General features: G+C 34.6%; 1 protein-coding gene across 1 annotated transcript in view; it reads right to left on the bottom strand.

The window, feature by feature from the left end:
• The window catches only part of LOC149772025 (uncharacterized), a 62,924-nt gene that overhangs the window by 3,683 nt on the left and 36,425 nt on the right, over positions 1-22,816 (bottom strand). The gene's annotated exons all lie outside the window — the stretch shown is intronic.

Here is a 22,816-nt window from a genome sequence, read left to right as displayed (position 1 = left end):
TGGTCTATCGGTGTTACACTTTATATATATATATATATATATATATATATACTATTATTTAAGGTGGGTCGTGGGCAGTTTTGTCATCCTCAGACGGTTTCGTGGGCAGATAAAAGTTCGTGGGCAGATTTCCATCTGCCCACGAAGCACGTCGTCCTTTTCTGCACTCTTGCCACAAATATTAATACAATAAATGCATATTTACGCTGCTGAATGTTAAATATTCGATAAATATTCATCTGCAAAATAAATAATTGCCTTTTTACCTATTTATTTCCATTTTTTCATTAATGAATTTAATTGAATAGCACAACTTGAGTTACCTCCCATTATGTACTAGTATATATTGCACCTTAAAAATAGATTGACCCGGAAGTAGTATGTTTCAAATTTACTGCCCATGATGACAGGGGGTCGTTACAAAGAAAATCAAGGGATGGGGTTCTAACCTGTAACTATATAATATGTTAATAGTGTTACAGGTTAGAACCCAAATCTGTTGATTTTCTTTGTAACGAGCCACTGTGCCGTGATTATTATTGTGAGAGATCAAAACTGCCCGGGAACCAGGATGTGGAGTGAATAATCTGCCAATGTCGCCAACAAGCACCATACATATATACTATTTATTTTGATATCTAAGAAGTTTTCAATAACGCTAATTAGTAACATTATAATGAGTGAGCTGTTATATGTCTTTCGAAATACCTCTATTCACTATTGCTGGTCTTGAGCCCAAACTAAGAGGAATGTGGCTGTCATTAGAAATACAAGTGATACCATTTATTTAAATCCAGGCTTAGTAAGTTCATAACTTCACTTAAGTTCATATTATATGCTGCTGCATTTTCTTCTCTCAGTCTACCATTAACAACGACAACAAAAGAAAAATGGTGTTTACTCAGAATTTGTTCCTATATTTATCAAAAAATTTGTTTTGGAACAGATATTTTGTTGGAAAAGCTGAAAGAATAAAATTGGGGGAAAATCATGATGGTATAATAATACAATTGTTTACTTATAATAAAAGAATACTAGATTTAGTGTACAACATCCTTGCAATAATTAAATGGCATTGTGAATATGCAGAACCCCAATTCTTTAATGTACATGTACTGTTTAAGGTACAAAACTGTTTTGCATACTTCATAACTTATTTCTCTAATAGTGCAAATAATAGGAGACAGAAGACATTTAGAAAGAATTAATTTGTCAAAATAAGTTAAATATCAAGATTAGTTTAATGGACGTTTGAAAATTTACTATTAAAGTAAAATTGCCTATTTTTGAGAGAAAAATCCTAATAGTAATACACGTAATTTTATTTAAATTAGCAGTAATGTAGAGGATGCTGATTTATTTATGAAATATACCATAAACGTGTGTTTCATGTTCATTACTCCAAAGTAAAATACCCAAGAACCACCTCAGAAAATCAGTAATGACATATTCACGTAAAACACAAAACACAATTCTAAAAAAGTGATGGAGATGCAGTTATCAGCTGTGAGTCACCTAGCTAACACATGTTGAGTAGCAGACTGGATGATTGGTATGGAACGAATTGTATTTGCCTTGTCAGAATAGTTGGTAAAGATTTTAAGAGGACTTCCTGGTTGGAAAAAAGTGAATTGGAGAAATGTATTATTTTTTTCATCGTATGTGTCCTTGTTTCACTTCATTAATAATAATGATATGACTTTTGACAAATCTTTTTGTCCGAGTGACTCAGTGCTGATAAGTGTAAAAAAATGTCGAGGCTGCGACAGATATGTCCTCAGTAGAAATGGGTGTTTATTAAACTAGGTCAAAATTAGGTAGTGTAAAAATAGGAAGTGGAACAATACACAATATGGAAAACGCTCGCTGTGGAAGACATTGGGCGGACATACAGACACATCAAGATGTATTTAATAAGATTCATACACATATTATATACTGTTGTATAGCTCTCCTTGTATGCTTCAGATTTATACTATAAACATTGAAGTTTGTGATACCGAGACAAACGGCAATGGAAGATGCACGTATCAAGGTTATGAAGATTGTTAAATTCACAAGCGATACAGAGTCAAATATACCAAAACTTTCATATTGCATTTTCTTACATTTCTACTATCACAGATCGATTTAGACTGATGCGAAACCTATCAATTTATATCAAATTTGTCAAAATCGGGGTTTATTTACTAGTGTTATGAGTTATTCACCTGTATGGAAAACGATCGTATAGGAAGACATTAGGCGAAATGACAGACAAAGGAAGATATACTTAATAAGATACATACACATACTATTTACAGTTGTACGGCTTTAATTATATGCTTTAGATATATAGCAATAGCATCGAAATATGTAGTACGATCGCAAAACGGCAATGGTAGATTCACGTAGCAAGGATATGCAGATCGGTAAAGTCGCACCCGATATTCAGTAAAAAGAACAAAACCTTCTATTTTGCATTTTCACACATGTCTATTGGCACAGATCGATTTAGTATGATTAGAAACATATCAATTAAAATCAAATTTGTCATCTGATATCAAATGTGTAAAAACCGTTGTTTTTGCGATTGTGATGACTTATTCGCCCATATGAAAAACTTTCGTATAGGTCGGATCTAGGCGCACGGACAGACAAATAAAGACGTGCTTATTAAGATATATACACACATTTTATAATATTGTATAGTTTTAATTCTATACTTCAGATCTCTAATATTAGCATCGAAGTATGTGCTACAATCACAAAACGGGAAGGGTGTATTAAAGTAGCAAGCATATGAAGATCGGTAAAGTTGCACCCGATATTCCGTATTTTGTATTTTCACACACGTCTATTGGCACAAATCGATTTAGGCAGATGAGAACCTATATATTAATATGAAATTTGTCAAAAGCTGTGTTTGTTTACTATTGGTATAAATTATTCACCTATATGGAAACCGTTCGGATAGGAAGGCATCGGGTGCACAAACAGACATATGAAACCGTACTTAATAAGATACATACACATATTATTTAATGTTGTACATCTTAAATTATATGCTTCAAATCTATAGTATTAGCATCCAAGTATGTGCTACTATCGCAAAACGGGAAGGGTAGATGCACATATCAAGGATATGAAGATCGGTAAAGTCGCAAGCAATAATGAGTCATAAATACCAACTTTTTTATTATTAATTTTCTCGACTTTTTTTGGCACAGATCGATTTAAACTGATGAGAAACCTATACATTGATATTACATATGTCGAAATATATGGTTGTTTAAGATTGGTACAACTAATTTACCTATATGGAAAATCTTTGTGTTGGAAGGTATTTGGCGCACGGAAAGACAAATGAAGACGTACTTAATAATATATGTAAACATGTTATATGCTGTTGTTTAGCTTTAATTTTATGCTTGAAATCAGTAGTATTAGCATCGAAGTATGTTGTAACCCCCCTCCCCTTAGTACGCTACTGCAAGCAGACTTTGTCAAATGGTAAGAGACACTAATTGCTCGAAAATTATAATTTAAAAAATATTTATGTATTTATGGACTCGTATATTATAACCTTATAATGCGCCTTCATTTTCCATCAGGTAGGTCTCCAGGTCGAGTTGTCATGAAAAACAGGAACCAGTATCGTACATTCTTTACTAAGCGACTTCTCCGATGGTGCAATGTGTCTATAGAGCGTCCGCCTCGGATGCGAGGGGTCGCGTATTCAAACCCCGGCCGAATCATACTAAAGACATGAAAATGGTACTAGCAGCTGCCTCTTTTGGTGCCGATCATTAAGAGGTTAGTGTTCGGATTAGTCGGCCTGGTGTCAGGATAGTGTGACTGGGTGGGACAAGTTTGTCTTATGTCCGCTAAAATGCAAAAGCCTACTGAACCAAGTCGAACAGGTTACGTATTATACAACTTATTTTCGAGGTTTCAGCGCCCCCCCCCCCTTAAATGCGTACATATATTATCAGTATACCTCCATGCTCAAGCCTATGCATTTGGGTTACCCACCCCCACCCCTCTATGCGTACATACTAAATGGACGGCCCCTAACCATTCATGAGATGGTATTGATTCAAATTTACGAGTGCGATTGTGATGTACGCATTTCCCTACACAAACACGGGATGGTATTATTCAACCGTACATGTCCACAAAACTATATATATTTATAGATATATATTACAATGGTACATCAATTAGGTATCTAATTACATAATGACAGTGTAGTGGTTAGCAAATTTGAGAAATATACTTTTTTATTCAGACACCATGCCAAAAGGAAAGAACTAACTTACAGTTTACGCTGAACTAAATTAAATTTACTATTTTTGTTTCCAGCATGGTCGGAATATGTTTACATGTTTCATATTAGGAAACAATTTGCATTATGGCTAAGTATATCTAAGAAGAAAATAAGATGTTCTTACAAACTCTTATTTTGTTGGTGTATTGGTTACCTCTCAACATATGAACCATTCTTTGCCATCTCACGATTATAATCCGTATGTACTTAAGCGTTGTCTCATTTGTAGTGTTAATTTTTAAATGTATACTTTGCTTGTAAAATGATCCCACTTTATATAAATGTACAAACACCGCAATCGTGATGTGCTTACAGGAATACATTCTTCTGAGTTCTACTGAAGTCAGTTATTCAGTATAATTTGTAAAACGATATGGACTGATTGATAAAAGTGACTGTTTTCTTTACTTTGGTTTGTCGCAATATTTTTCTAACACAGTACTAATATACACTGGTCACACATGACGCCCCAAAGAAGCAGTTGTAGTTAATTCTTTTTTACCTGTAGTAATGGGATTTTTACAATATATGGCTGTGGCAGATGTACGTCGATTATCAGACAATGGTCGGCTTTTGCACTATTCGCTTATTTCCCTACTTCGAGTGCGGACTGATTGACCGTTAAGCAAAATCTCAATTAATCTCTGCGATTTATGTGCAACGTACGATATTGTCCCCAGTGTTTATTTAATTCCATCATCGTTTAACAAAACTTCTTTTCTTATCCTCTCTAAATCAACTTTTGTTGACCAAAGACAATACATTTTATAAGCAAGGCAGAACGCAAAATCACATTACCCATCCACGAGTACAATGAAAATATGTAAACAAAAATAGTTAATAAAATTCCAAGGTATGTATAATATTGTAATATATTTTGGAGTATGCGCATTTGTTTACCGCTCTCCATTTTAAGGATTCCTTATATACTTGCTTGAATATGGGAAGTCGGTGCTGGGATTATAGTCTTTAGACCAAAATAATTAGCCAATTACTAGGGGCAAACGTTACGGAGTGAAGTGTAAGTGAGTTTCAAGATGACATGGTTTACTTTTGGTGAATTCAGGTAAGAGCCGCATGAGTATCCCTGTCACTCAGTAGTCCCTATTCAAATCTAATTGCGTGAATTGATCGTGTGACTCCAGGTGCAGTATTTATGACTGGAGATTGGTAAATTATACAATGGAATCAACAGAAAAGGACTGTTCCGCCGTCGGCGGGCGCCATTTATTGTTGCTGTGGTGGTAAATATGTTACAAAGTTACAGGCGAAATGAAGCTAAAAATCATGATTTAAAAGGCCTAAGGTGGCGTAGTAAAAACGGTTCCCTGTATTAGGTTGTTGAGTTGTATAGTTTCACGGCGTGAAATACTGGCGGTAAGTTACGGAAAGTTAACGAAGAGAAGCTTTGCAGTTGTGACATTGACATACAATTGGGAAGTTGGGATTTGTGGTCATGTATTAATTAGAGTAACATTACTGATAGATTGGACGCGTTGGACTTTCCAGTTTGCAGAAGTAGTTGTACAGGATTCCTTTGAATCGGGGAAACCTATGACTCGTAGCGGGATTCGCGCAAGGGCTTGACATCGCTCGGTCAAGAAACCCATTTGGTTGATACAATATTTCTTGCGTGAGCATAATACAAATATGTATACTGGCTTGCACTGTTTTCAGCTATGATGTACGATGTTAAGATCTCAGTCGGTCAGGATATTCTTTAACAACGGTATCTTTTATCCTAACACGTCTTTCAATACGGTACCATTTACCCCTTGCAATAAAGTGTATCAGTTGGAGGTTGAGGATGAACTAATCGATATTGAATTTCTCTAAGTACTGTTTGGTCAATGTTCGGATCTCATTATCTTGTTATTGCAAAAAATATATATTGGTTATAATCAATTACACCTTTAGTTTTATGATTATTTAGACATTCTATATAAATCCAGCATGGTATCAGTTAATATTTCGACGATATTGTTATATGTGACCAGTACATTTGAACATGTATGATTATAAACAGTAAAATTAGGCATTTAAACTGTAGGAAAAAAAATTCTACTGAAAAATGTTTCATCAGCATAAAAAACTAAGGATTGTCAAATCCGAGACTAGCAATATTTTATAGTACCTATATTTGCTCTTTTCAGGCCAAGTTCTCACGTAATGGCTTGTTTTGTAGATTGCTTGTTTCTGTGTGGGTTTTTTTTTTTTGTGCTCCCACACAAAATGCGCATGCGCGGAATTTATTTTCCGTTGCCATGACGTATAAAAGTTACCGGCCATGCACCAACATTTTTCTTTATACATCAGATTTGCATAACATGATTAAAAGTAGTTATACTTGAACAAAAAGAACCAAAAAAAACCTATAAAGTGTACAGAAAAAATAATTTAATTTCTCGAAATAAAAGTATACATCACTGTTACTTAGATACGATTTTCCACCTATAGAGGACGCCAGCAGGAAATGACGTACATTTATCCCCACAAGACGAAGTACGGGGGGGGGGGGCCGGCACCAGACAGACCCCCCACCCCACTTTTCCAAAAAATTATAGTGTTTTATGTGTATTTATCCCCCCCCCCCATGTGTTGTATGTTTTATATTATGCAAAAGAATTTAGGTCAAAAAAATTTAATTCTCCTTTTTAACGGGGTATTTCTTTTAAAACCTAGTTTTATCTATAGGGTTGTTTTTCCGAATAGGTTTCCATCTTTCCATCACCTGACTTGAAATCCCTTCCCTATACTCTTGGTTGACCTTGGCTAGAGGTCGCCTATATCCCGTGTGTGCTATATATATATATATGCTATAGTTTGTGTATGCTATATTTTGCTTCCATGTTGGGATAGCCTTTATTTTTTCCCAGATCTCCCCAGTAATCTTAGGACCTTATAATCGGATCAAGAAAAGGTTTATTTTTATTTATTTAATATATTTTTGAATTTTGGCTAAGTAACGGTGTATTATAATTTAATTAAGAAAAAAAAAAACTTAATGTGTTCTGTGTGCAAATATATTGTGTCATTATTCACATATTGGATTTGTAAATTGAAATCCGCTGTACTCGAGTTGGAGTCCATACACTTTTTTATTTGCTTGTATTTCTCCCACCTAGAGTTAGGCCGTCTCAAATTATTTATTGGATTTCTGCCAAAATCTCTAAAAATGGTTGTTCTTCCCACACACACACACACACATACACACACACAGTGGGGATTTACTGTGCAGTGCGAGAGCTGCACATTTTGAGCAAATAGAATTAGAAGAGAGACTTATTAGATCCTTTGTTTTCGTGTATGTATGTAAAGTTTCCTATATGAGGTGTTTATCCCGACTCTTTCATAGCCCCATGACGTCATTATCTCGTACTTTTCCCATATAGTTTCTCTGTCCCGATAATTAGGATTTGTGATAGTTTACATAATATAATTAAAGTCTATTTAATTATTTAATTTTAATTGTAATGGATAATAAAAAGAAACTGAAGCTGTTTAGGAAAATTTATAAGAAATTAAAAGGGTGGCGGCTACAGCAGATTCCAATCCGGGGTGGGGGTATGAGGGCAAGGGTTCACTTTGTGATGGTCCTCTTTAATGGGAGATTATCCATTGCCCCATCTCCCTCCCCTTCTTTTCACCCTTTGCAGCCCCGTCCCTCCCATTCACAAATCTTCCTAGAAGTTCTTTTTTCTAATTAATTTGAAAGGATTACAAAAAAATTTGCCTATTCATTTTTTTTATGTTTATGACTTGGTCACACGCCATCATGGTTTTAGTTATGTTATCTGTTATTTTTCCTATTAAAGTTTTGTTAAAGTTGCCGTCTTGATATAAAACTTGGTTTCTTCTGTATTTTTATTTCTTGGATATCTCCATAATTAATTGTATCCTGTCTTGTTTCCTAAACTCGCACTGTGCCATCGCATGATATTTTGTGAAGTTCGCACATTTGCACATGAGATATTTTACATGTATGCATATGTCGTGTAGATATTTGAATATCAAGCTTTGTATTTTTGGAGAGCCGATGTTGGTCCAGTACCTCCAAGATCTGTCCCAATTAACCGAAATATTTCCTCCTCTACTTTATTTTTAATTTTAGAGGTTAAATTTTCCCTTATCCAATTATATGTTTCCTTAGTTTCAATTCCCCAAAGTTCCTCATTTTCCCTATATTTACATAAAAGTTCCTTTATACTTCTAAAGGTCCTTGTTGTTTCTAGTCTTTTTACCAGTTTATTATTTTTGTAGATGTCACTTATGTTTTTCATGCTAAAACCAAACCAGTAAATGTATAAAGCTTCCTAAGGGGTTTTGGGTTGGATATTTACTTCTTTTACATTATAAATTAAATACTAGAGAGGAGGCCTAACTCGAATCGGGAGAAACACAAATAAATAAAGAAAGAAAGTGCGGACCCTGACTCGAATACAGCCTACCTCATTTTGAAAATAGACTTTAATGTGAGAAACGCCACACCATAGTCAATCACATAAAACAAAAGGTTTTATTTTAATTTCAAATGGTAGTATACCGTTCATCTCGCCGGAATTCTAAATTGCAAATTAATTCAAAAGCAACTAAATTTATACCAGGACAAACAAATAAATTTGAAAAGTCCATAGAAAAATATATATTAAGACAACAGAGACAAATCTGACATAGTATTGCTGTCCCTGCACACAGACTATATAGCATACACACACCATAGCATTGATACACATAGCATACACGGAACATAGAAAATTCTTGACAAAGATCACTAAAAATCAAGGATATGAAATCTGAAAATGGGAATAAGACCCATGTTTCAGACTACTACCCTTTAGAAAACACTAGGACTAATTATAAACTAAAAGTTTGATCAAAATTCCTTTTTTAAACTTTAAACAAGCACACACATCTTGGGGTATACAAGAGTACATGAAAACACTTTATTTTTTGTGGGGGGGGGTCATCTGTCTGGTGCCCCCCCCCCCATGATACTTTCGTAACTCATACTAGCGAAAGATTATCATTTGCACTCACATTGTATGTTCTTTAAAATAATGATTTTTTTTTTATTTGCGAGATATCGTCGTATAGTTAACCTGGATACAATATAATCTTGGTCCGTTTGCACCTTGAAACTTATCATGCGTGAATGGCAGGCGCCTTCAAGCAATCTGGTGATATTTTCGTCTCTTTTGCGATATTTTTTTATCTGACATTAGCGATACACACACAGTAAGGATGCATACGCATGCCGGCATCCGCTACATTTACGGAGTTCGTTGATATATTTTGTTCTGTAAATTTCGCATGATGAAAAAAGAAGAAATACATTATAACAATGCAAGGTTAGTTTCTTTTATTTTATTTTCAATCAAGTGTTTGTTTATTGTACCGTGCCGGGGCGGGGTGGGATGGGGGGGGGGGGCACAAATTCAACACAAAATTAGTTCCTTTCTTATCTGCATGGAATAATGGAGCAAATATGATTGACGATATTGACTAGTAATAACAAGCTTTCAATTTACGCGCGCACACACGAAGGCAACTTGAAAAATAGAAACAAACAATAAAATTAACTGGTAACTTCGCACTTGCTCAAGGCTTTGTAGTTACAATGGGGGGGGGGGTCTGTGCTATTATCTGGTTAGGCATGACTATTTCGCAGAAATACAAACAAATCTTTTGAGATGAGCATAAAATACAATTATTTCTTTTCCTCCATACATTTACGATGCTCTCAAAGGACCCACATATTTAGGTAAAAGTATGACCGTTACCAGGCGTTACCGAGTTGAAAATATGCCGAGTAAACTTACGAATTACGCCACGTACAATGTATAAACAACACTTGGCAACTTTTAATGATAAAAGATGGTGTTTTTATTTATTTACTTATTTATTTAGTTATCAGAACTCTTTCAGAATAACAATGTAACTGCCGATTATACAGCTCGCCTCTAAGAAGATTTTCGTAGTTTCCAACTGCCATGCATAAAATAAGTTTATGCCAAAGTGATCGTGACCTACAAAATGTTAGCCATTGTCACAGGGCATAAAATTCATAAAACAATAAAGAACATTCCTTTTTGTTCTACCAAAGCAGCGGAACCATAATGAGTTGATAAAACACAAGGATATTTGTTGTTATTTTGCAAACCATTGCTAATAAAATCAGCTTCAGAAACTATTATTATTGTCCGCCCTAGAGGAAAGATTTTACAAGGTGGAAATCACTGACTGTCAGTATCCCTGGAATGACAACCAGTATGACAACTATAACTAGTTTGTGCATCAGTAAATAATCTTGAGTAGCCACTGCACCTGAAATGCGTGCAGTCCATTCATCGAATACCTCCTATTCATTCATTGTATAATACACATTTTACTTACTAAGAATACCCTATCACAGTATAAATGTTTAGTCATAAATCGGGAAAGTTTACAACTGTATATGCATATTTATTTCTATTTTAACCGTACTGTCATAAAGGTACTTCTGTGGAGGCTAGTGTGTATATGTCATGATGAAAGCTTATGTCATTAATAGTTTTCTTTCTTTGCTCATTACAAAAAATCAAAATAATAAGACTTTCGTTCATCTTTTGTTAGATTTCATATTTTCTTGAGAATTTTTTTAAAAATGTATCTGGAAAGTAAACATAAAAAATACGATAATTTAAAAAATGAAATTTGGGTCTCCATCTAAAGAATTTATATATTCTTAGTTACTACTCAGTAATTTTTAATTATTCATAAATGATTGTAAGATAAATTAGTTTTACAATGTAAAAGTGCGAGTTTGCTCCATTTACAGAAGGGTTTACTTGCTATTCTCTTTGTATAATTCTCCCAGCTTTAAACTACAGATACAGAACATTACATAAGACAGCGAATTTCAGTCTTAACCTAAAGCTCGAGGCTGGAGAAGAGGTCACTAAATTACCGTTTCCATAGTTACACACTGGTCAGATAGAGCAGTCTCCCGCAGGTATCATTCCCTATAGATGAATTAGAGGCCAAGTAAACTGCCTTCATTTCATGAGCTATACTAGTGTAGTATAGATGAAATAAGTTTTAAATTGCAAAAGTTGTCTCTTTTGTAACCAAAGTGCAAATCAATAAAGAAATATAATGACATGTAAAATTACATGAACAGCAATGAAGGATCTTTTCACGAGAGTCGCAAAAGATTGAAACTATTTAACGAATTTCATAAATTTCATTTTAAATAATCTTAAATGTAAGATTATGTTATGTGTATCACATGACAGAAATGATATTCAATAAAAAGCATAAAAATAGGTTACATAATTGACTTTAAATTACATTCGTCATTACACCTTCAATTCATATGTCGTCATGCCGGCATTTGCTGAGTTATTGGGTGTTATTAAACGTATCATATAGTTACGTATGATACTGGAAAATATCATATGGGTATATTAATCTTAAGAGGAGCAACATTGGCTCAGTGGTTAGCGTCTCAGACCTGCGACCGAAAGGATGCAGGTTCAACCCCTGCCATCGGATCAAATCCTCGACCTTATTGGAAAATAATGAGATAACAAGTACATTCTACAAAGACATGGAACCTATTACCTCCACTGAAACGTACGAAATGATCATCTAAATTTGCAACAAGTGATCAGGAGAAGTGCGACCTGTTGAACTCGGAAGTTTGATATGTTACACGTTTAAAAAATTATGATAAACAGTTACCGCATTTTGAAGTTAGAAATGAAACTTTTATTTCTGCCATCATTATATATAAACAAGAAATTATAGATGTAGTAACTAGTCTTGACCTAAACAAAACCGCTGGAACCAATCCAATAAGTAATAAACTTGTACAAGTATAGTTGAAGAAATGTATGTTCCATTGCAAATACATTTAAATAAATCACTCCCAGCCAGCGTGTTCCTAACACAGTGCAAGCTAGCGTATGACATACCGATGTATAAGAAAGGAGATAAAACACTACCGTCTAAATGCAGACTAATTGTTGACTTCAGCTAAATTATATACACTATTCATAAGTCCAACCTTAGAATATACTTCTAGAGTCTGGGATAATTGTTCTATTGAAGATTCGGAAAGATCAGAATAAAAGGGGGAAAATCAGATGGAAGATGCACGGATCGTTCCAGATCTATACCCAAAATTCTTCTAGATAGTCTCTTTATGCGGAAACTGCTTGGTTTGCACAACGAAGGAAAAGGAAGAGATTATGCATTATGTATTCGATTATAAATACTCAAGTACCTAACTATTTAAACGAACTTCTTCCACAAAGGAGATATGAGGCATCTAATTATCGTCTACGTTACTCTCAAAGTATCACACCAATCTCAACCAAACTTTATATTTTCACACGACCTTTTACCATATACGATTCGTCTTTAGAACTCTCTGCCTGATGATATCCGAAATCCTCCAAATCTTTCTATTTTTAAGAAACGTTTCTCTAATTTAACTAACGTGTCATCACACAAGCAGAAAGACATCTTATTGTAGGTGAGTAGTCACGTCACTTTTCAATGATAAATCTAGACTTAACCAAGAAGTGTATTGAAAGGTAGAACGAAAGAGCTGGGATCTTTGGCATTAGGTAAGGGGCAATAGACAAAGTGTTCAACTTCTTCATTATCATAAGCACATGCACACGTGAAAGAGTTAACTAAATTCACCATGTAAAGGTCGGATTTCAGGAGACTACCTGCTTGTCTAAGTTTAGTATGTAGGATATTAAGGTGACATTTGTCAGTAGCGTAATTTTAGCGTGATGACCCGTTAGTTGAATTAGAAAAACGTTTCTTAAAAACAGAAAGATTTGGAGGATGAGAAACCTATAAACTGATATCAAATGTGTTAACATCGGTGGTTCTTTACAATTGGCATGACTTATTTGGTTATATACAAACCATCAAAAAACGGCAAGGGTAGAAGCGGGTAGCAAAGATATGAAGATCGGTAAGTCGCAAGCAATACCGAGACAAAAAAGGCAACTTTCAAGGTAGCATTTTCATACATTTATATTGACACGGGTCGTTTTAGACTAATGAGAAACCAATAACTGGATATCAAATAGGTCCAAATCTTTGTAGCTTTTTTTACGATTAACATGACATATTTAGCCTTATAGAAAACGATCATGTTGCAAGGATATAGGCGCACGGACAGAGAAATGAAGATGTACTTAATAAGATACATACACATAATTTTTACTGTTTTATTGCTTAAGTATATGCTTCATATCACTAGTATCAGCATCGAGGTATGTGATACCATCGCAAAACAGCAATACTAGAGGCACGTAACAAGGATATGAAGATTGGTAATGGTAAAGTCGCAAAGGATACTGGGTAAAATATATAAACTTTTCTAGGTTGCATTTTCACACATTTCTGTAGGCATAGATCAATTTAGACTGATGAGAAACCTACCAAATAATACCAGATTTGTCAAAATCTGTGTGTGCTTACGATTGGTATGACTTATTCGACTCTAAGATAAACGTTCGTGTTGTAAAGATCTAGGAGCACAAACATTCAAATGATTATCATCGAATTATATGGTACCATCTCAAAGCGGCAAGGGTAGAGGCACGTAGGTAGAATATAGAATATGATGATCCGTTGATGATCCGTAATATCGCAAGCGACACCAAGTAAAAAATATCAACTTTTTTACTTGCATTTTCACACATTTATATATTTCACAGATCAATTTAGACTGATGAGAAACCTATCAATTGATATCAAATTCGTCTAAATCGCGTTTTTAAAAAATTACTAATGTTATAACTTATTTGCCTATATGGAAAACGCTCATTGAGGAAGACATTGAGCGGACATACAGACACACAAAGATGTACTTTATAAGATGCATACACATATTATATATTGTTGTATAGCTTTCCTTATATGTTTGAGATCTATAATATTAAAATTGAAATATGTGGTACCGTGGCAAACTGCAATGGTAGAGGCACGTATCAAGGATATGAAGATCGTTAAAGTCGCAACCGATATCGAGTAAAAAATACAAACTATTTTATTTTCATTTTCACACATTTCTGTTGGCACAGATCGATTTAGACTGACGAGAAACCTAACAATTGATATCAAATTTTGCTAAATCGGTGTTTATTACTATTGTAATGACTTATTCACCTGTTTGTTAAACGATCGTATAGAAGACATTAGGAGAAAAGACAGACAAATGAAGACGTACTTAATAAGATACACACACATATTATTTACTGTTGTACAGCTTTAATTATATTCTTCAAATTTATAGTATTAGCATCGAAATATGTGGTACAATCGCAAAACGGCAATGGTAGTTTCACGTACCAAGGATATGAAGATCGGTAATGTCGCACCCGATATTCAGTAAAAAGAACAATCTTTTTTATTTTGCATTTTGACACATGTATATTGGCAGAGATCGACTTAGAATCATGAGAAACGTATCAATTGATATCAAACTTGTCAACATCGTTGGTTGTTTGCGATTGGTATGACTTATTCGCCTATATGGAAAATATTCGGTTAGGAAGGCACTAAACGCAAGGACGTACAAATGAAGACGTACTTCATAAGACGCATACACATTATTTACCGTTGAACAGCTTTTATTATATGTGTCAGGTTTATAGAATTAGCATCGAAAAAATGTGATACGATCGCAAAACGGGAATGGCAGATGGACGTAGCAAGGATACGATGATCAGTAACGTTGCAAGCGATACTGAGTGAAAAATACCAACTTTTCTATTTTGCATTTTCACCCATTTATATTGGCACAGATCTATTTAGACTGATAAAAATTTATCAACTGATATCAAACGTGTCAAAATCGTTCTTTGCGATTGGTATGACTTATTCAACCATATGGAAAACTTTCGTATAGGTCAGATGTAGGCACACGGAAAGACAGATAAAGACGTGCTTAATAAGATACATACACATATTTTATAATTATGTACAGCTTTAATTCTATGCTTCAGATCTATAGTATTAGCATGGAAGTATGTGCTACCATCGCAGAACGGGAACGGTATATGAACGTAGCAAGGATATGAAGATCAGTAAAGTCGAACCCAATATTCAGTAAAAAGTACACTTTTTTGTATTCTGCATGTTCACACATGTCTGTTGGCACAGATCGAGTTAGACAGATGAGAAACCTATATATTAATACGAAATTTGTCAAAATCGGTGTTTATTTACTATTGGTATGACTTATTCGTGTATATCGAAACCGTTCGTAGAGGAAGGCATTGGGCGCACGAACATACATTATGAAGACGTACTTAATAAGAAGATACATAAACATATTATTTACTGTTGTACAGCTTTAATTATATGCTTCAAATCTATAGTATTAGCATCCAAGTAGGTGCTACCATCCCTAAACGGGAAGGATGGAAGCATCAAGGATACGAAGATCGGTAAAGTCGCAAGCGACAATGAGTCACAAATAGCAACTTTTTTATTATTCATTTTCACACATTTTTTTTTTATTATTTTTTTTTTTTTTTTTTGTTGTTGCACAGATCGATTTAAACTGATGAGAAACCTATAAATTGATATCATATATGTCGAAATCGGTGGTTGTTTACGATTGGTACAACTTATTTACCTATAAGGAACATGTTCGTGTAGGAAGGCATTTTGGCGCACGGAAAGACAAATGAAGACGTATTTAATAAGATATATAAACATGTTATGCTGTTGTTTAGTTTTAATTTTATGCTTCAAATCAGTAGTCAGCATCGAAGTATGTTGTAAACTCCCCCTCCCCTTAGTATGCAACTGCAAGCACACTTTGTCAAATGCTAAAAGGCACTAACTTTCTTGAAAATTATAATAATCAAAAAAATTCCGGATTCGTATATTATAACGTTATAATGCGCTTTCATTTTCCGTCAGGTAGGTCTCCAGGTCGAGTTGTTATGAACAACAGGAAACAGTATCGTACATTCTTTGCTAAGCGATCGCTCAGGTGGTGCAGTGTCTGTACAGAGCGTCCGCCTTGGATGCGAGAGGTCGCGGATTCAAACCCCTGCCGAATCATACTAAAGACATAAAAATGGTACTAGCAGCTGCCTCTTTTGGCGCCCATCATTAAGATATTGGTGTGAGGATAATGTGATTGGGTGGGACAAAATGCTGTATGTTTGTGGCATGATGCCACATTGCTAGACATCATTATAAACTGTCACAATGCAGACATGGTAGCGATATGATTGCATTTTTTTTTAAAGCTACGTTCAAAATTACACACACACACACACACACACTTTGCTTGGTTATTTGCTCTTTGAAGAGATAGAATATTGTTCATATTTCAACCGCTTTTTATTAATGATCATCGATGTGACCAACATATACGATAATAATACTCCCGATGATGATGATGATGGTTGTTGTTCTGATTTCTGTATTACTACTGCTCCATGGGTATATTATATATCGAACTTGAAAACAGAAGCACTACCAGCAATAAAGCAGCTTTGAAAACAAATCGCACTTAATCGATATCAATATATATTGACATCAAAATGAACGTCAAATGCTCTGTGCAACTGTATCGAAATGAACTATTACATGCTGGGTTTTTTTCTTTTTTTTTTTTGGACAGTTTTAGACCGAAAAAAGTAGTACTTCAAGGCTCTGTCTATGGTATAAATATGTTCATGTACACTTTTCCATTGTAACTTTAAGTGTATAGACTGCAAATACGATGAAGCACAAATCGAGGACGTCGAGTGTTAGCATTGGAACAATGTTACTACTTCGGTCGAGAAGGATAACGACCTATATATGTATTCCTGCCCACTACCATGTAGGATGTATCAAACTGTATATTACTCAAGCGCTCTTTGTCGAGCGTGCTGGTGTGTGTGTACAAAAAAAAATGGAATATAATAACTTTAACTGAAATATATACAATTAAATTCTATATAAAAGTGATGCGGCACCTGGGAGTAAAGCAAAAATGGAAGAAACAAATTTCCGGATCGCTACTATCAACAGCAATGGGATAGACAAAGCGAAAGCAGACAAAGTAGCCAAAGAAACAAACTTTGATGTAATAATGATACAAGAAACACACTATAGAATTAAACCAGAGTTCAAAATTTTAGTAGAAGACAAACTTAACGCAATAAAGATATGCAACAATTTTACAAATAATGATATTAGAGTTGGTTGCAACAATAATATTTTTAAAAAGCTGGGAAAGGTTTGAGGAGGGGGGACTTTTTTAAGGGACGGTTGCTACGTGTTAAAATGTTTAATTGGCATATTATAAATGTGTACATGCCAGCTAATAGAAATAAGAAACTAATTTTAAAGAAAACTTATATACCTACCTACAACAATATTCGATGGAAAATCTAATCATAGGGGGAGATTTCAACTGGGTAACTATAAATTAAACCAGTCTAGCAGGATTGATAAATTTTACGGAAATTTTTATGATCCATTAATATATATTAATACTGCAATAACCAACCAAAAGCTATCAGACCATTTCATGCTCACTATTGACCTAAAAATGAAAAAAAATAGAAAAATGTGGGCCAGGACTATGGAAACTAAATAATAAGATTTTAAATGACAAAGAATATGTCGAAATAATAATTAAAAAGAGAAACTGAAACCGTCAAAACTGAAGAAAATATTAATATAATAATTGATTGGGATGTTTTAAAAAACAAAATAAAAGGAATAAATATTCAGTACTCAAATAGAGGGCGGAAAAACCCCAGAAAAAAAAGACAAACACGAACTCAAATTAGAACTAAGCAAAACAACAAACGACGATGGAGAAAGAAAAAAAAAACGATTGACAGACAAAATTAAAATCGTTGAAGAAGACGAAAATCAGGGGAGAATAATAAGGGCGGGAAAATTTACAGAGATCTACAACGAGGCAAAAAACGTATATAAGCGAGAAGAATTTAGAAAAGGGGGTGATACAATTTTAAACAATATCAAAATAAACAATGTAACCCATACTGTAAAAGAAGATATCCTAAATAATATTTCCAAATATTATAAAGAACTATACACCACACACCACACAGAACATATACTTCAGCACAATCGACAGCTACTTAAAAAATGTCGACTGTGAGATGACATCAGCAGTACATAGAGACCAATGTGATGATGTCATCTCAGATGAAGAAATCACAAAAAGTATATCAACACTCACAAAAGTCACCAGGGAAAGATGGACTCATCGTGGAATTCTACCAAAAGTTCCACGGTGAACTGACGCCGATCTTAAACGCTTTGTATAATAATATAGTTTTAAGTGAAAATAAAATGACTAAATCTATGAGGGAGGGAGTTATCACAATTATATACAAAGGGAAAGGGAATAGAGACGAGATTAAAAACTGGAGGCCTATATCACTTTTAAACACGGACTATAAGATTTTAAGTAGGATTTTAACAAATACAGTAAAGGGTAGGATAAACAAGATAATTAATGTAAATCAAACTTGTGGGGGAGGGATATACAAAACAATATTTTAAACATTAAAACTATAATTAACTACATAAATGAAACTGGTATGATGAGTGCTATGGTACTCTTCGACCAGGAGAAAGCTTTCGACTGATTTGAACAAAACTGTATAAAGAATGTTTTTAAAAAATTTGGTTTCGGACCCAATTTCCAAAATGGACCAAAATCCTACACACTGGGATAATTAAACGGGAAATGCACGAAAGAATTTGAAATACAACGATCAGTGATACAAGGATGTCCACTATCAATGCTAGAATACGTAATGGCAATATAAATCCTACGTCACACGATAAGAAACAACCCAGATATACAAGCAGGGGCGTATTAACCATTAAGCAGACTAAGCACGTGCATAGGACACCAGGGCCAAAGGGGGCACCACAAAGTTGAGAAAAGGGTGAAAAGAAAGAAAGAAAAAAGAATGAAGATTTGTAAAAAAAACTGATACAACTAGTGCAAATTGATCATGATGTTCTGTTTCTTGATCATGGTACACCCTAGGGTTATCTTCTCAGGTGTACGTGGAAAAGAGGGGGGCACCAAGATTTGTCAGTGCTTAGGGCACCAGTGAGCCTTAATCCGCCCCTGATTATACAAGGTATACAAATACCAAACCTAAAAAAGAATTAAAAAATGCTCTAACGTGCATATGATTGCAACATCTTTATAAGAGAGGGGAAATGCTATAAGCGTCGGGTTCCAAAATAAACCACAACAAGCACGAAATCTTAAAAATAGTTAACTGGAGGGGCAACCACCCTGGATTATCGCCCCCCCCCCCCCACACACACACTTACTGAGAGACACTGTAAAGGCTCTAGGGGTTTACTTTGGTAATAAAAAAAGAAGCTGTAGAAAATTATGAACATATTATCAATAAAATAAGAGAAAATGTGAAAATCTGGCCATGGCGCCATTACCTATCATGGAGCGGGCCCAAGTGGTCAAGACTTATTTATACTCAAATATTAACTACATAATTAAATCCATAGATATGGATAATACAATTTTAAACAAAACAGACAACGAAATAATAGATTATATATGGAATCATAAAATGCATCATGTAAAAAAAGAGACATTATATAGGGCCAAAAGTAGAGGGGGCTTGGGGTTGCCGAGCCCTCTACTACTATAATTAACTAACATAATCAATAGATTTTAAAAGAAATGCACTCAGACCCGGCTACAGCGTGAGAAGCACCGTACATCTACTGGTTCGGCTTCACCTTGAGAAACCGACCAGAGATATACAAAAATAACAAATTAATATAAAAAAATCGAAGTGCCACGCAAACATATGAGAACTAATTTTAAAATATAGAGACAAAACAGATTTATGCAAAATTTAATAAGTAAAAGTCACGCTTGGATTAGGGAGGAGGTAACCAAAAATATAAAATGTAGAGTAGAGCAGGACAACTGAGGGGGTAAATTGGACAAAAAATTGGAAAAATTGGGGAAAATAAGATCTGTCAAAACACAAAGTATAATTTTTAAATACCTGCACAACACCTGGCTAACAGGCGAAGAAACAATCAAACATCGCATGCTGAGGATAATGCCGAAATGCCCTTTATGTAAAACAGCGAATTTCACCAAACTACATACGATTGTCCAATGTGATAAAACTAAACATAATAGGATAAAGTTAATAATGAAAATTTGCAAAAAATATAAGTATAACAAAAATAACATTTTATTCATAGATTTAGACTACGAAAACAAAATCGTTCTAAAATGTATAGACTATATAGTAACTACGATGATATCCTGTGGACAGGTGATAAAGATTTTTAAATAAGATACGTGGTAAAAATAAGAATACTAACCACAACAAGAACTCAATACGTCTTACGACGAATAGATACTTACCGTCAGGTTGATATAACGCAATTGATGTTGGAATTGGGGAGAGAGGGGGAGGGAGGAATAGGTATTACAGACCGAAGTATCGCGTAGCGCAATTGCGAGCTGATGCCATACCCATACCCCCTCCTCGCACCCCACAGCAGCCATATTTCAAACAAAATTTCAAATTCTATTTCAAATATTTCAAACAAACCCATATAACTTTTTTTTTTTTTAAAGAGAAAATGGAAGAAAGGAAGAAAGAAAAAAAATAAAAGAATTTTGTAATTTAATTTTTTTTTTCTTTCTCTGAAAGAAAATTCTAAAGACATATATAGGAAGGGATACAGGGAAAATATAAGGGGGAAGTAAATGGCGATGACATCATGGGGCTAAGTCACAAGGCTCAGTGAAGTGCACAGGCCCATCATGAGTCTTTGAAAACACCCAATGTAGAACATAAACAGACAAAATATAGACACAAATACATACTGTATAACACTTAGTTTAAAACCCTACTAACTTCTCCCGCACTGCATGGTTGACCACTATAGAATAATGTGGTCTCATAAATACGTTTGGATCTTTCAATAAAGCATAATCAGATAAACTAAATAAAGGAGGCCTAACGCGACCCAGGAAAAACACATAGAGAATAAAGAAGCGTGAACCTTGGATCGAGCGTAACCTACCTATCAACATCTTTAAAGACTATTATGAGGAACGACACATATTATCACTCGAATAATAAAATAGGAAATTATTTTTTTTAAACAAAATCTAAATAGTACACCATTCCATCGTCAAAATTAGAAAACCATAAAACAAATTAAAAGATACAATATAACATCATAAAGGAAGAAATACAACTGGGAAAGATATTTGATCTATACTTGCTGTCTCAAACATAAAGAAAATATAGCATACACACAATATAACACCATTACATATAGCAAACACTGAGACCTAGGCGACATATAGCAAAGGTTACAAAACATTTCAAGGGAAGGAACTTCGAGCAAGGTGAGGGAAACCAGACTCGGACGAACAACCCTTTAGATAACACTATGGAAACATAAATACCCCATCAAAAATTCTAAAAACTAAATTTTTTATATAAAATTTTGTTTTAATAAAACGTAGAACACATCTGAGGGGGAAATACACAAATATAAAATACTTTTTATTTTTTTTTGGAAATGGGGGCATCTGTCCGTTGCCCCCACCCCACTCCCAAAAAAGTGTGTGTGTGTGTTATTATACCCATTACATTACTTGCAAAATATATATGGTGCTGACATTTTCGGCAAGAGGGAGACCTACCGATATTCTGCATATAATTATTTTAATGTTTTTCAGAGCGAGAGTATTGGGGCCTGATCTGTTCAATATATTTCTCAACTGATACAGCAGGTATAATCAGAGGCGTAGCTGGGGGGGGGGGGAAGGGGAGTACATATGTCCCCGGGCGCCAAGGTACAGGGGCGCCAAAATGAGGCTTACAACGTTACATTATAATAAGTAAACAAGGGTAATATTCAAAAATGTGATTAAACGGGGAGGGGGCTGGGGCGCCAATTTTATAGTTTGTCCCCGGGCGCAAAATATCATAGCTACGCCTCTGGGTATAATAAATACCCCCCCCCCCCCCCCCCCGAGTTTGCCACAGAGCGCTCGTGTAATATACGGTTTAATACAAAATACATGATTGTGGGCAGGAATATACAAATTTTGGTCGATATACATGATCTTTGGTATCTATTCAAACGAGGGCCATGAAATACATTAGCAAATTCCTACAGTATTTTAAGGCAGGCGATTACGAATTATTTAAACCACGTTTTTCATCTGTCACAGATTTTATAATCATTTTGAAGTGGCTGCTTTATCTCGAGGAAAACGAGCGGTAAGTGTTATACAAAACAAAATCTTAATAGCAATTTGATCACTTTTGCGTCATTTGACAGTAAGAATAGTAATAAATAGAGGATAATTTCTTTTCCTACGTTAGGCCTAATACCTGGTATGTTTTTTAGTGTGGTACACACACAAAAACAACCCCAAAACAACACTAACAACATTTTAAAAAACCCACAAAAACG

The sequence above is a fragment of the Sinohyriopsis cumingii genome, unplaced genomic scaffold (assembly GCF_028554795.1).
Source record: "Sinohyriopsis cumingii isolate HCF-2022 unplaced genomic scaffold, ASM2855479v2 utg001527l, whole genome shotgun sequence".
In the NCBI taxonomy this organism is placed as follows: Eukaryota; Metazoa; Mollusca; class Bivalvia; order Unionida; family Unionidae; genus Sinohyriopsis; species Sinohyriopsis cumingii.
Note: the sequence above shows the minus strand (reverse complement) of the source record. Positions and strands in the feature narration are given on the sequence as shown.